Consider the following 15,206-nt stretch of genomic DNA (forward strand, 5'->3'; position numbering starts at 1 on the left):
TTTTCCGTAACACGAAACCCAAGGATACCCTTCTCTGACGTAAGAAGGGGAAGATCATTTTGTATCTGTTTCTTCGTCTGCACGGGCTAGGGAATTAGACGCCGACTTATTTCGCACCTACACACGAGCGAAATTTTGTTCACCAATAAGAACCGTCTTCTTAGCACGACATCACCTAACGCCACATAAAATGAGATTATCGATCGCATAAAGCTCTTTTACGTTCTCTAGATATTGCTAACGTTGTTGTTGTTGTTGTTGTTGTTGTTGTTGTTGTGGTCTTCAGACCTGAGACTGGTTTGATGCAGCTCTTCATGTTACTCTATCCTGTGCCAGCTTCTTCATCTCCCAGTACCTACTGCAGCCTACGTCCTTCTGAATCTGCTTAGTGTATTCATCTCTTGGTCTCCCTCTTAGATTTTTACCCTCCACGCTGCCCTCCAGTACCAAATTGGTGATCCCTTGATGCCTCTGAACATGTCCTACCAACCGATCCCTTCTTCTAGTCAAGTAGTGCCACAAACTTCCCTTCTCCCCAATCCTATTCAATACCTCCTCATTAGTTATATGATCACCCCATCTAGTCTTCAGCATTCTTCCGTAGCACCACATTTCGAAAGCTTCTATTCTCTTCTTGTCCAAACTATTTATCGTCCACGTTTCACTTCCATACATGGCTACACTCCATACAAATACTTTCAGAAACGACTTCCTGACACATCTATACTCGATGTTAACAAATTTCTCTTCTTCAGAAACGCTTTCCTTGCCATAGCCAGTCTACATTTTATATCCTCTCTACTTCGACCATCATCAGTTATTTTGCTCCCCAAATAGCAAAACTCCTTTACTACTTTAAGTGTCTCATTTCCTAATCTGATTCCCTCAGCATCACCCGACTTAATTAGACTATATTCCATTATCCTCATTTTGCTTTTGTTGATGTTCATCTTATACCCTCCTTTCAAGACATTGTCCATTTCGTTCAACTGCTCTTCCAAGTCCTTTGCTGTCTGACAGAACTACAATGTCATCGGCGAACATCAACGTTTTTACTTCTTCTCCATGGACTTTAATACCTACTCCGAATTTTTCTTTCTTTTCCTTTACTGCTTGCTCAATATACAGATTGAATAACATCGGGTACAGGCTACAACCCTGTCTCACTCCCTTCCCAACCGCTGCTTCCCTTTCATGTACCTCGACTCTTGTAACTGCCATCTGGTTTCTGTACAAATTGTAAATAGCCTTTCGCTCCCTGTATTTTACCCCTGCCACCTTCAGAATTTGAAAGAGAGTATTCCAGTCAACATTGTCAAAAGCTTTCTCTAAGTCTACAAATGCTAGAAACGTAGGTTTGCCTTTCCTAGATCTAGCTTCTAAGATAAGTCCTAGGGTCACTATTGCCTCAAGTGTTCCTATATTTCTACGGAATCCAAACTGATCTTCCCCGAGGTCGGCTTCTACTTCTCCCTTATTAAAAACACCATAGGTGTGACTTCACAATGTGCGAGCCGTATGTCATTACTGACTGAATCTATTTTAATTAATGGCACAAAACCTAAAGGGTTTCTCGTGTGACCACCGTAATAGAATGACTACCAGGTGAAATGCATAGGAATCTGAGAGGGGGGACCATGATATCTGTTAATCACGGATTTTGATTAATGGTTGGTTGGTTGTTTGGGGAAGGAGACCAGACAGCGTGGTCATCGGTCTCATCAGATTAGGGAAGGATGGGGAAGGAAGTCGGCCGTGCCCTTTCAGAGGAACCATCCCGGCATTTGCCCTGAGTGATTTAGGGAAATCTCGGAAAACCTAAATCAGGATGGCCGGACGCGGGATTGAACCGTCGTCCTTCCGAATGCGAGTCCAGTGTGTAACCACTGCGCCACCTCGCTCGGTTTTGATTAATCTTCGATGTGTTATAGAGGGGCCTGCCCTGAACAACTGGGTAGCGACTTTTAGTGTGACGGTCTCTAGTTTGCGAAAAAAAAAAACTGTGGAAGTTTCATGCGCATCTACTATACCTCTACCGTTAGTACTTTTTTTGTTGGTTCTTTACGGGGCAAAACTGCTAAGGTGATAAGCGCCCGTATCATAACGTAAGGAGAAACAAGTACTAAATAAAAACATGAGGCGAAAAAGGCAAAAACCAGTCAAGTTTAAAAGAGGAGCAGCTAAGGACAAGAACGTGAGTACGGAAAACATTGTTGGTGCAAGTCCTCGCGCATGCGCGCATGGGGAGGGTGTGTCCAATTTGCTTCGCCATGCAGCTGCGGCGAATAAAAAGTAAGAAGCGATCGACAGGGCGCGTGTCATCCACTGAAACATCTGGCATAGTAGACGGCAAACATAGGCGTAAACGTAAACAGTTAAAAAAAGTGGGCACCGGATCAGAAAGTGGCTCACCGTCAAGGAGACAGCAGAGTGAGGCAGGATCACCACTTAACAAACAGCGGTGACTAAAACGGCACTGTCCTACACGCAGCTGGACTAAAATGACAACCTGGCGACATGAGGGCCGAAAGGAAGTCGACGACACTGTTGGGAGAGGTTTAATGTCCCCGAGTTTGTTCCCAGCTGCATCGGCAGCCTCGTTCACTGGCACGCCGACGTGACCAGGAACCCACAGGAATACCACGTTAGCTTCCCCCACAGTAAGCAACCTAGGATCCGTTGTACAGGTGGGTGAGTGCATCGTGTGAAGGCTCTGAAGAGCACTACGAGAGAGTGAGCAGATGTCACAATTTGGAAGCCCGTGTCGCTGGATGTACTGTGTGGCCTGATAAAAGGGCGTAGAGCAACGCGGTAAAAATCGGGCACTGGTCAAGAAGCCGACACAGAGGTATCATCGCGGATCGAGTCCGAAATGGACACGTAACTCGGCAGTTGCGAGCTCGCACCCATGGACAACGAGGCAGGCTCATCAGAATCCATGATTAACAGATCTGATGGCCCCCTTGTAAATTGCAGGACTCTTATTTCTCACACAGTGAAGTATACTTCATTCGATTAGCGGGAACGACACGGTGTTGTTGCAGACTGCATGCAAGGTACTAGTATTCGCCAAACTGTCAGTAGCGTCTAAATCTAGAGATACAGTAGCGTAGTTGCACTTGGAACATGTGTCATTCCTCTGAATAAGTCACTTATAAATCAGGCAACTATGTTTACCCTGTTCCGTCTATCACAAATCTTCGTGTCTGTAACTCCTAAGATAACTACGCGAACACACTCAATAGATCTCTAAGCAAATGCGATCTTACTAACACGTTTTTAGTAGATTTTTGTTGCACAATTATAAATGAAATACATGTGTGCCACAGTGTACGTCTGAACGAATGCCAAATGAGTATGTGAAGGATAGAAAGATTAGAAATTCCAACACGTGGCGAAATCACATAAATTTCAGAGTTTATTACTTAACATCGCAATTCACATGGCTGTATTCGACGGTTCATGACGTTTACGTTCTACGAAAGTTGCGTTAATGCACCGATTTCCTTATCAACGCATATATCAATACATCAGACAATGTGAATTTCGCTCGCCTATATAAGGTGAATCAAAAATTCTTAATCTTTAAAAACTGATTCTCCATACGAATATAATGGAGCATCTGGTAAATCTACGTCTGAGAATCATTCGTTGACTATATATATAACGACGTCCTGCTTTCTTGCAATCTGTGCTCTCACATGCATTCATGTTACTGATGATAAATGCCTTTATTTATCTTGATTGCTGTATTGTAACCTTTACATCGTTTGATTTGAAACAATTCATTTGATAACTCAAGAATAAACATTTTTACCAGTTATGGCGTAGGTTAGCGATCAGTGGCGAGACTTGCTTGCTGTGCTGGAGAAGCTTTTGCAGTAATTAATTGAATATATATATTCATTCCTTTCCTCATTTCTGCCACTGTACGTTCTCCTTTCATTTTTCGTTACTTTCCATTCAAGACTGTCACATATGTGGTCTTGTTTTGTTTCGTTTCATTTTGTATTAGAGCTCAAAAACAACTAAAATGGAAGTCCTGAACTAAAAATTAAATGGCCTTCGCCATACTGCTACGACGGATAAGAAGTAAAACGTGGTCGACAGCCCGTGCGTCGTTTGCTAAACCGGCGGTAACCCAGACGTCAAACCCAAACGGGAACGTAAGAGGGTAAAAAAAGGGGATTCCGTCAGGAAACTGCAGACCGTCCAAAGTTGTGCACAAAGTGATGGGGGAGCACCACTTAAATGGCAATGGCTAAAAAGACAATGCCCAATACGCAACCTAGTTAAAATGAACTCCTCGCGGCGAGAGAGCCGCTGGGAGAGGTTTAATAACCTGGAGCTTGTTTCCATAAAGGGAGGACCAGTCGTGACGCCAAAGTGACACCACCTGCTGACAGACGGCAATAGGAGATTATCGGAGGGTATTTAAAAATTAGTGGGCTGAGGTACGAGGACTGTAGCGTTGGCAGCTGCGTCAGCGGCCTCGTTTCCTGCCAGACCGACGGGACGAGGAATCCATATGAACATTACAGTGGCTCCATCAGGTGTGAACACGTCACAGATTTCCTGGACCCGTTGGACGGTCTTCAGAACACAAGAGGTTTCGAAGAGCGCTTACAGAGTCAGAGCAAATGACCCAATTGAAAAGTCTGTGTCGCAGGATGTACTGCGTGGCTTGATACGGGGCGAAGAGCTTTGCTGTAAATACTGAGCAGTGTTCCGAAAGCCGATACCGAAAAACGTCGGCGCCAAGGACGAAGTCACACCCGACACCACGGTCAGTCCGAGAGCCATCTGTGTACACAAAAGTACAATCACGAAGTTCCATATGAAGGTCGTGAAACTGAAGGCGATAGAGCAAGGATGGAGTAGTGTCCTTAGGAAGCGAATGAAGGCCAATGCGAATAAGGGCCGCCTCACAAAGCCAAGGTGATGAGGGTTTCTACCCACCGGGAAAGTTGCAGGTAGCGTGAAGTCAGGCTGCCGGAGCAGGAGCCGAAACCGAACTCCAGGAGGTAACGTAAGTCGGATACGCCCCATACTGGCGATCAAAGGAGTCATCGAAGGAGAAGGCATAGGATGGGTGGCCACACATGGCAGACGAACGGCTTGCATATCTCCTGAGGAGAAAGTCACAGCGATAGGACAGCGGTAGTTCGGCAGCTTTTTGCCTACAGACTCTCAACTGGGCTGGTGTAAAAGGCACCAGTGGCCAAACGGATGCCCCGATGGTGGATAGTATTGAGACGGAGTAAGGGGGATCCACGTGCAGATACGTAAACGAAACACCTAGTCTAGTTTCGAACGGACAATGGACCGGTACAAACAGAAGAGGATGGTTCGGTCTGCTGCATACGAAGTACCACTGACGTAGGACATTGAGGGACCACGTGCAGCGAGCTGCCAAGTAGGTCACGTGGGAGGGGAGCATGAGCACCAGGAATTTCGTAGTTTCAACGAAAGGAAGAGCAACAGGCCGAAGATGTAAAGACGAAGGAAGAAACCAACTGCGCGGCCATAAATCATCAGTGGAAGAACGAAAGCCATCGTCGATGCTGTATGAGTAAAGACTATCGAGACATCGCTGAAGACGCCGCTCAGTGAGAAAGGTCCGTGGAGAACTGCAATAGATGGCAAAATCGTAACGAAGAGGGAGCCAGAGACGCCCGGCGGGAGACAAGCCATTATAGGATTAATGGCGAGAGCAAACAGGACGACGTTTGGGACGGAATCCTGAGGCACGCCGTTTTCCTGGATGAAGGTGTCCGACAAGGCAGAACCCACGCGTACCATGAAACCTCGGTCTTCTAAAAATTCCTGAAGTAAACGGTGTAGGCGGCCATAGAAGCCCACGTGTAGAGAGTACAGAGGATACCAGTCCTCCAGCAGGTGTCGAAGGCTTTCTCCAAATCGAAAAACACGGCCACAATCGGCGATTTCCGCAGAATACCATTCATGACATGGGTGGGCAAAGCGACGAGATAGTCAACTGCAGAACGGTGCGCTCGAAATCCACGCTGTGCAGTGGTCAGGAAATTGAGGAAGGTGTTTGTCCTCCAGGGCTTAGGTATGGGTATGACAGTGGCTTCGCGCCAATGTCTGGCAAACGTGCCCTCTGCCCAGATGCGGTTGTACGTATGAAGCAAAAAGTGCTTGTCCGCAAGAGAAAGATGCTGCAACATTTGAATGTGAACATTGTCTGGCCCTGGGGCGGAGGATCGGGATGAAGTGAGAGCACGATCTAGTTCCCTCATAGTAAAGGTGGCATTATATCACACGAGCCTCCTCCGCTCGTTTCCGACGGAGGAATGCAGGGCGATAGTGGGAGTGGGCTCGAAATCTCCGCAAAATGGCGGTCCAAAGTGTTGGAGATAGCAGCAGGGTCCGCGATGACGCCGTCTACTGTGCCAGGCTGGAAATTGGGGAATGGATTCTGGTCCTGCAGAGCCGTTGCAGGTTGGCCCACACGACGGAAGGGGGAGTGGAACTGCTGAAAGAACTAGTGAATGAAATCCAGCTAGCTGTTTTCCTATTCCGAAGAACGCGACGACACTGTGAACGCAACTGCTTATAATGAACGCAGTTTGCTATAGTCGGATGGCTGTTAAAAACGCGGAGAGCACGTCTCCGCGCGCGAATTGCATCGCGGCATGCTTCATTCCACCAAGATACCGGGACCAACATCTGGTGCATCCCCCATTTTTTCTAACACTTAGGAGTAAGCGCGCAAACATTCCTTTCGTATGTTAACAGCAGTGGCTGTTAAACCGCATGCAATCTGTTGCTTGCATTTTCATCCGTGGATGTCTGAGCCATTTACACACTACTGGGTTTGGCATGTAGATACCATTTCACACGAGATATCAATGTTCCTTACTATGGCACTTCCACACAAACTTCCAGATATCAGTTACTCTGATCGGAACCAAACGTTTTATATCGATGGATTATCAACCAAAACTCCGATTTACTCCGTACTATGTGCTGTCGTCCAGTAGAACGGGCGTAAACGTTAATAAAAGTAACGCTAGAACTGCGGAGCACAGGAAAAGCATAATTGTGAGTAGCTAATACATATTGTTTCCGTGGGGTAATCTGTAGAGCGTTAGATCGTCGTACCAAGGATTCTGGGTTAGAATCCCAATAGTCACAATTTTTTTCATCTGTATTATGCGTGAACCCACACCTGTGATGCAGTTGTTTCTTTATTCTACTGTTCCGATTGTTTGTGTTTATTCTATGTAGCTACAAATGCACTAGCTGCTTCATCACGAGTGGTGTCTGTTCTGTCGCCAATGTCCGACAGAACGCCACACCTATCTATACAAATGTACTCTATAGGTTTGCTACTTTTAACTAACTAAGCGGAAGCAGATTGGCAAAAGAATATTGCTACGAGCTCCGAAAACTCCTTTCACATGTCAGGAAAATGTTACACGCGTAAACACTAAAAAAGTCATCAGTGGGACTTGAACACAGGACCTTTTGAACGACGACCTCTTGTTCTTCCAACTCACCCACACGAGATCTACAAGATAATTGTTCACAGGTACGCTTTTCCTGTATGCGTAGTTCTGGTGCATATAGCACGAACCAAATCCGTGTTTTGGTTGGTACTCTAACGACATACAACGTTTAGAACCGATCTGACTGACATCAGGAGGTTCGGGCGAACCTCCTTTATTTCAATTCTTCGGCTGATGCCAGCATTTACTTTAAAGAAGTTATCTGCTGGAATGACACACGCCAAGGCATCAAGATATAGGTAATTTGGGAGTGCTGCGAAGTGAGGGGAGTAAGAATTGTAACGAGACACGAAAGCTTGCGTACACTAAGCAGGTGTAGGATGCAGCAGTTATGTAGAGACCTGCACAAGACATTCTAGCGAGGCTGCATCAAACCGGTCTTCGGGGGAGGGGGGGGGGGGGGAGGAGACCGTAACAATCTCCTCCCCACCCGGGCCACCTGTTCTTCACACAAAGTAGCCATGCTTTTTAATTACAGGAAAAAAAGAATTCAGGGATTATCCACTAACGAAATAGTCACAGTTCGGCTGTACAGTGATCCAGGATTTATTTATTTTATTATGAATCCAATCACAAACCACTATACATTTATCAATCAGGTTACTAATTTCGGTCAAATATGACCATCTTCAGACAAAAAAACAATCAGAGGTTGCTTGACGTACAATGTTTCCAAATTACACAAAATACAGAATCAGAAATCACGGTAAGCAAATTTAAACGTTTCAATACCTGAGTAAATGCAGTATACTATACAATTCGTGTACGCGTTGTGTGACGGTAAAGTCGCGTTACTTAGCCATAGAAGTGTTGTCAGAAAACGAGAAATTTTGAGTACCATGGACATCATTACACCACACATGTTGCTAATTTTAGGTAACTAAATATACTGCTGTGCAGCGACTGACGCACATGCATTCTGGCACGCTAGATATCGCTGCTGCACGTCAGTTAACAGAATTTTAATAGATTTTTAACTAAATGTACAAAATCTTTTCGGCAGAGTTTAGCGCAAATGCATTTCAAAACAGGGTGTCTCTCCGTAAAGTCATCAGGTGCATTCTCTCTGGTGTTTCGGCAGATATTCTGAATTTTGTTTTTGCATTGTGAAGCTGGAGTCAGTCCAGACAAATTAAGCTCACCACGTCTTCCATACGACGTGCAATGTCGACAGAAAAGTCGCTTTGTTTCTGTTACAGACAAAATGATTTTTAAAGGGAAATTTTACGTGCCTATCGATACAGCGGTTCCAGATTAGCCTAGTCTGATATTCGGTTTATCGATTTGTGTCAACAGGGATAGTAAAACGCGAAGAATAAACAACAATCTAGCAGTGACAGCACTGTCTCGGTACGCGCTGACCGCTACCGCCAAGTATGTACCGCTACAGAGTCGCTGTAGGATCTGTTTATTCTTCGCGTTTTACTGTCCCTGTTAACACAAATCGACAGAACAAATATCGGACTAGGCTAATGTGAGAAGATGTGATGAGCACTGTTTGTTTGGGCTGACTTCAGCAAACACTAAATTCAAAATGAAGTGTAACACGCAATGAAGCTTCACTAAACATTATACTACGTTACAAAATTACGGAGTATCATTATGCAATGCAGTCTATCTCTAAAACGAAGTGTGCAGCTTGTTAATGAAGCAGAGCAAAAAAAGCCTATGTAGCGCATACACCGCGCTCGCGCAAGAACACAAAAAAATGTATAAAATGTCACTGGACGTATCAGGGCTGTTTATCCCACACCATCTGTTCATGAGCTATAGTTAAAATAAAATTGTAATGAAGGTGGTTCTATTGAAAATTAATAGTAACTATGTGACAAAAGACATATAATACCATAGCAAAATGCGGTCGAATCATGAATTAACAGGTCTGCAGCTCACCGACAAAGCAGAACAAATATTTTTTAACGGACAATCTGTGCCGTCATAATCCACCCACCAATCGAGAGCACATAAGACGGTTCACGATTGCATGTAATTAAATGAAAAACTATTGGCCTTGGACATAATTAGGGTATTTTATACAAATACCACTTCGAGGAAAGGGAGAATTCATTAAAAATCTAGTTCTAATGATGTTACAAAATTAACAGTACAATTATTAAACGGAATCCATATGCATTACAAAATGTAAGAAATGAAATTATTTCGGTATCAGCCGGCCATAGTGGTCGAGCGGTTCTAGGCGCTACAGTCTGGAGCCGCGCGCAGGTTCAAATCCTGCCTCGGGCATGGATGTGTGTGTTGTCCTTAGGTTAGTTAGGTTTAAGTAGTTCTAAGTTCTCGGGGACTGATGACCTCAGCAGTTAAGTCCCATAGTGCTCAGAGCCATTTCGGTATCACATCACAAACACGGTTCACTTTTTTCCGTTTCTAATACAAAATTGGCAAAATGAATGCCCGGGCAATGGCGGATTTGTCAAATAGTTGGTAATAAAATAACGCATCTGCAGTTCGCTAGTGAAGCAGAACGAAGATTTTTTTGTCATGTTTGCTTACTGTATTTTGTGTAATTTGGAAACATTGTACTTCAAGCTACCCCTGTTTGCTTATTTTTAGGTCCAAAGTGGTCATCGCTGACCGAAATTAGTAATCTAATTGACAAAAATTTTTGGTCCATGACTGGATTTACAATCAAATAAAAATAAGTTGAAGGATTATACCATTATTCACCCAGTGGCTATGAATGTGTTTTACATCGCGCCATCATTAGTTGCTAGCGACAGCATCACACTAGCGGAATAAATGGTTTGAATCAGAATTTGCTAAACTTTTTTAGTAAACGAATTTTTCTTATGATTGCACAAGACAGACATAATAATAATAATAATAGTAATAATATTCCTGTCCACCACTAAGATGCGATAAAATTCGGGTACTATTTTTCGTACAACCTGCACGGGAAATTTGATTTCGTAACACTGTTAATATATTCCCCATCGCATGTGCAAGTAGCCTATATTGAAAGTTGATAAAGTTCATAAACTACTGGCGCAAAAGAGGCCGCTCCGGTAAATTTCTGTGACAAAATTTTACATGCCAACTGTTGCGTTCACTATGGGATTTCACGCGATTTCTGAAAAAGCTCTTTATTGCATCCGTAGGACCACGGACTCTTAATTAATTTTGGACTTGGTTATAATGGATCATTCTTTTCTACTTCATGTTTCACTATAGTTTAAGGCACCTCCGATACAACAACATGGCTGCTACGTAAGAAATGGTCGTCACGGTAATGCAAAACCGATTTTATCGCCGTGTAATGCCGTTGCTCCATCAAGCTGAAAGTTGACTGATTACAAGCCCCCCCCCCCCCCCCCAAAACACACACACACACACACACACACACACACACACACACACACACACACACACGCGCACGCACGCACGCTCCGGCAGCACCCCACTCCGTCTACCACTACTGTTGCTACCTGGTCTTCCCCCGGTCGAACCGAAGAAACCTTTTAGTGGTACGGCTCACGCATTGTTCTGAAGCAGCGGGCGTTTACTTTCGGGTTCAGTTAGCAGAAGACTGCTGCTTTGACAAGCAACACTGGTGTGTCCTGAAGACAGGTCCACTAGGGTGGTTTCTCAACACGATGCACAGGCGAAATAGTCTCCGGCGTCGGAATGTAAACAGCAACAGTGCCTAGCTACAGTTAGGCTCGACAGATAAAGCGAGACGCAAACAAAGGAGACAAATTCGTTAAATGCGAAGCATGGAGCAATTGTGTCCCACAATGAATCTGAGTGTTACGCTGCAGTTAAAATGCTAGACAGCCGAGCACTCCAACCAACAGAGGAGAGCAGAGCACTAGTTGAAGTTGTGTATATAAATGCAATATATCGATAACATTAGCGCCTACATTCGATCCTACAACTTATCTGGTGGCTTCAGTTCCTCCACAGAACACAGCTCTAGTGCTCTGGGTTATCTTACATAATATACTTAACACTAACAAAAACGGCTGGAGAGAAAAAAAAATAAAAATCAATGAGAGAACAGCATCCTGCGGCGGGAGTTTCAAATTGAATATAATCAATTTATCATACCTTTACACAAATGATTTTTTTTCTTTTACCGTTGTTTCCGTAGGTCCTCGAAGACAAGGTTAGACTAATTTCGCCGAACACAGAAGCGTCTATGTAAGCATGCTCAATACGTGAATAAAACGGAAAGATACAATTACGCGTAGTAGAGGGAAAAAATCTGCTGTATGTTTCACAATGGCTTGCGGAGTACCAGAGGCGTGTGTGAGGTAGTTGCTACGCTCGCCTCCTCCGCCAAAACATGGACAACCAATTGTCTGGGGTACATTACTTTTTTGTGCCACATACACAATTTCTTGTGGCATGGCACGTATCGAATCTAAGCAACTCACGAATACAAATAAATGACAATTTCAGCGTCTTGGCTTCTCTTCCCCCCGCCCCCTTGGGTAAGTTTCTGCAGACCCTATTCAGAGTATGGATGTAGATTTAACCAGTGCTGGAAGAATTTAATGTCACGCACACTAGCGAAGTTCTATATTTTGTATCTCTGCACGAATTCATAATCATCTTCGTCTAGGTGGCAGCTCCGTATCAATCTATTAGACGATGTCATCTACATAATTAGGGACGCCTGTATCATGTGTAGCTTGTTTTAGAAATTCCAGTCGCTGTCTTCTACGACATGTATAAGTGCAGATTGACGTATTGTGTGACCAATCCACTTCTTCGTTCTGCTGATCTCCTAAATGGCATGTTTTCATTTGCCCACTTTATCTTTAAACAGGCGTGTCCAGCACCGTAAACAAAATGCTTCAAGAAATTTCATTTCACTTTCCCTGCTGTCCATGATTCACATCCTTGTTTTCCAATCATTTCCTGCTCCTCTTAGAATTTGCAAACATCTAAGAAATGTCAAATCGTGTGATATAAAACCAGAACTGACACTGTATTTAGCAGATCTACCTGGGATAAATACGATGTGATTGTACATACGCTTCCGAGAAATTACAGGTTTGACCTGAAACAGTAAAACTCTTTTAGAATTTCCGAAAACGGAAAAATAAATTTTTTGTAAGCTAAGAAATTAAAAGACTCCGTTCAATGCGAGGCACTGTCGTACATAAGCCAGGATCTATTTCGTCACTGGTCGACGTTACTAACAAAAATATAATAATAATTATTATAATGAATTCATCAGTCTATTAAAAACAATTTCAATCCCTTCAACGTCAGTCTGATCACTTTTTCATTAGGTACTGTTTCGGGCACCATCACGTAATGAGACGAACTGTCCAGCATTAAAGTTCTGCATTCCAAAACGTACTTCAAAATCACATCAGCGTTAATCCAAGCCCAACATTTAGCACCAAGTTTTCCAACAACCGTCCGATATGATTTCCCTGACTTAGATAAAATATGTTGCACACTGAAAAGCGAATACTAAGGGATATGATTTTCAGCGGATTATTTTAAAATCAGTTTCTAAACTACAGAAGATTGACGACGACGACGACGACGACGACGACGGATGACTCTTGAAACAAATGGCTCTGAGCATTATGGGACTTTAACATCTGAGGTCATCAGTCCCTTAGACTTAGAATTACTTAAACCTACCTAACATAAGGACATCACACACATCCATGCCCAAGGCAGGATTCGAACCTGCGACCGTAGCGGTCGCGTGGTTCCAGATTGAAGCGCCCAGAACCGCTCGGCCACAACGGCCGGCACTCTTGAAACAGTGCACGTAAAAATTTGCAGCATCCTTATGATCCATTACGATGACAGTTTCTTTGTATCTCTCATACAAGGTAAAAAGCAGTGGGTTAGTGAATGGGGAAAAGGTCCATCTGTTTCCTTCGATCCCATTAATTCTCAAAGGAAGGACGTGCCTATCGCTCCTCTAATGACTGTCGTTATCAACAGTAGCACCGTGATGTTAGATGTAAAATCATGTTTGCACGTATTCGTCAGAACGAAGTTTCCAGTGGTATTACATGTGAATGGTAAAGGTAGTATGTTACATTTAGGGAGAAGCGTCGGCAAATATCTGCAAAGGGATAGGTCTGAATCGCAATACGAGAACAACGCATGCACTTCGTCGAATACATACAGACATCACAGGGGAGACTAAACGAATGCTGCCAGACCTCTGAAAACACTAAAACGGATAAACAACAAGACATACGATAGTTCGGATATTTTAGTAGCAATTTAGTATGAACAACGGTTGACGAAACATAGTAAAGCGATGCTTGTATAGCAAATATCACAGGAATCGTGCATATGATAATGAGTGATGGAATCTTTGCAAGGTTCAAAAATGGTTCAAATGGCTCTGAGCACTATGGGACTTAACAGCGATGGTCAACAGTCCCCTAGCACTTAGAACTACGTAAACCTAACTAACCTAAGGACAGCACACAACACCCAGTCATCACGAGGCAGAGAAAATCCCTGACCCCGCCGGGAATCGAACCCGGGCGCGGGAAGCGAAACGCTACCGCATTTCGCAAGGTGATATGTACGCACATTACTGGTGAGCTTTCTTCCAAGTTGAGAAAGAGAATCTTTCTCCGGAGCTTGATCCAATTTTACGTGAACCACGTGCTCTCAATTGCCCCCTGAAGAAAACTATGAACAAAAATAAATCTGAAGTATATTTTCACTTCATTTGCATCGGAATTTTTTTGATTCCTCATTACTCCGAATGGACATTTTCCCAAAGCTACCTCGCCTGGGTCGTTCTTTTGCAGTCTTCCCCAATATTGCATAGCCGTATTTCCGATGTTACTATATGACAAACTTCTGAACTTAATGTGAACCATGCAAGTATTACAGAGAACCCTAGTAGTCAAGTAGTCTAACGAAAAGGTATAGTACATGTTCTGCCAGCATGCATTGTATATTGAAGGAACTATGCTACGAAATGTACGTTTCAAATGCCAATGAGAACCATCTTTGCCTTCTACATTGCCAACAGCACTCGGCAGACCAGATGGTCACCCACCCAAGTGCTAGCCCAGGCCAACAGCGCTTAACTTTGGTGATCTGACGGGAACCGGTGTTACCACTGCGGCAAGGCTGTTGGCAGACAGGTCAACAGATGCGAAAAAAATTCTTTCATGCTTTTAAAATGACCGACGACTAAACAGCTAGCAAAGAAAATGTATGAAATCACAAAAGTAACCGAATGATTGTCGGTACAAATTATCCTATCTCTTCTAGTATAATTTATTATTTATTTCAAGTATAGCTTCGGCATTTTGGGCGTAGTAAAAAATAAGTGCACACCGTATCTACAAGTATCACGACTTCTTGTTACTGAACATAGATCAAAATAAGGTAATTTGAACTAAATCAGGAATCATAAATGCATTCCTATCACGTTCATTGCAACAGTACAAATGAAGTTGTTGAATGTGGGAAATAATTCAGCTTTTTGTAGTCTGTTATCGTTTGCTACTCACAACATTCACAATGGCGCTCTCGACACAGCGCCTACGAATGGACAATGGCGTTAACAGAATTAGGTAAAATAGGAGTGCCCGGAACATCCTTCACCGAGTTTCACGTGTGTGCCCGCTGCGAAAAGAGTTACGTGAGCCGCATACTATCGGATGGTTATAATTAAAGTGCAGCTACCCACAGAGGACCAGTGTG

General features: G+C 43.7%; 1 protein-coding gene and 1 pseudogene across 3 annotated transcripts in view; both read right to left on the minus strand.

The window, feature by feature from the left end:
- LOC124545362 (mucin-19-like) overlaps positions 1 to 15,206 on the minus strand; it is a 545,233-nt gene that overhangs the window by 110,325 nt on the left and 419,702 nt on the right. The gene's annotated exons all lie outside the window — the stretch shown is intronic.
- Positions 14,518 to 14,635, minus strand: LOC124546403 (annotated as a pseudogene).

Source organism: Schistocerca americana, chromosome 8 (assembly GCF_021461395.2).
Source record: "Schistocerca americana isolate TAMUIC-IGC-003095 chromosome 8, iqSchAmer2.1, whole genome shotgun sequence".
Lineage (NCBI taxonomy): Eukaryota > Metazoa > Arthropoda > Insecta > Orthoptera > Acrididae > Schistocerca > Schistocerca americana.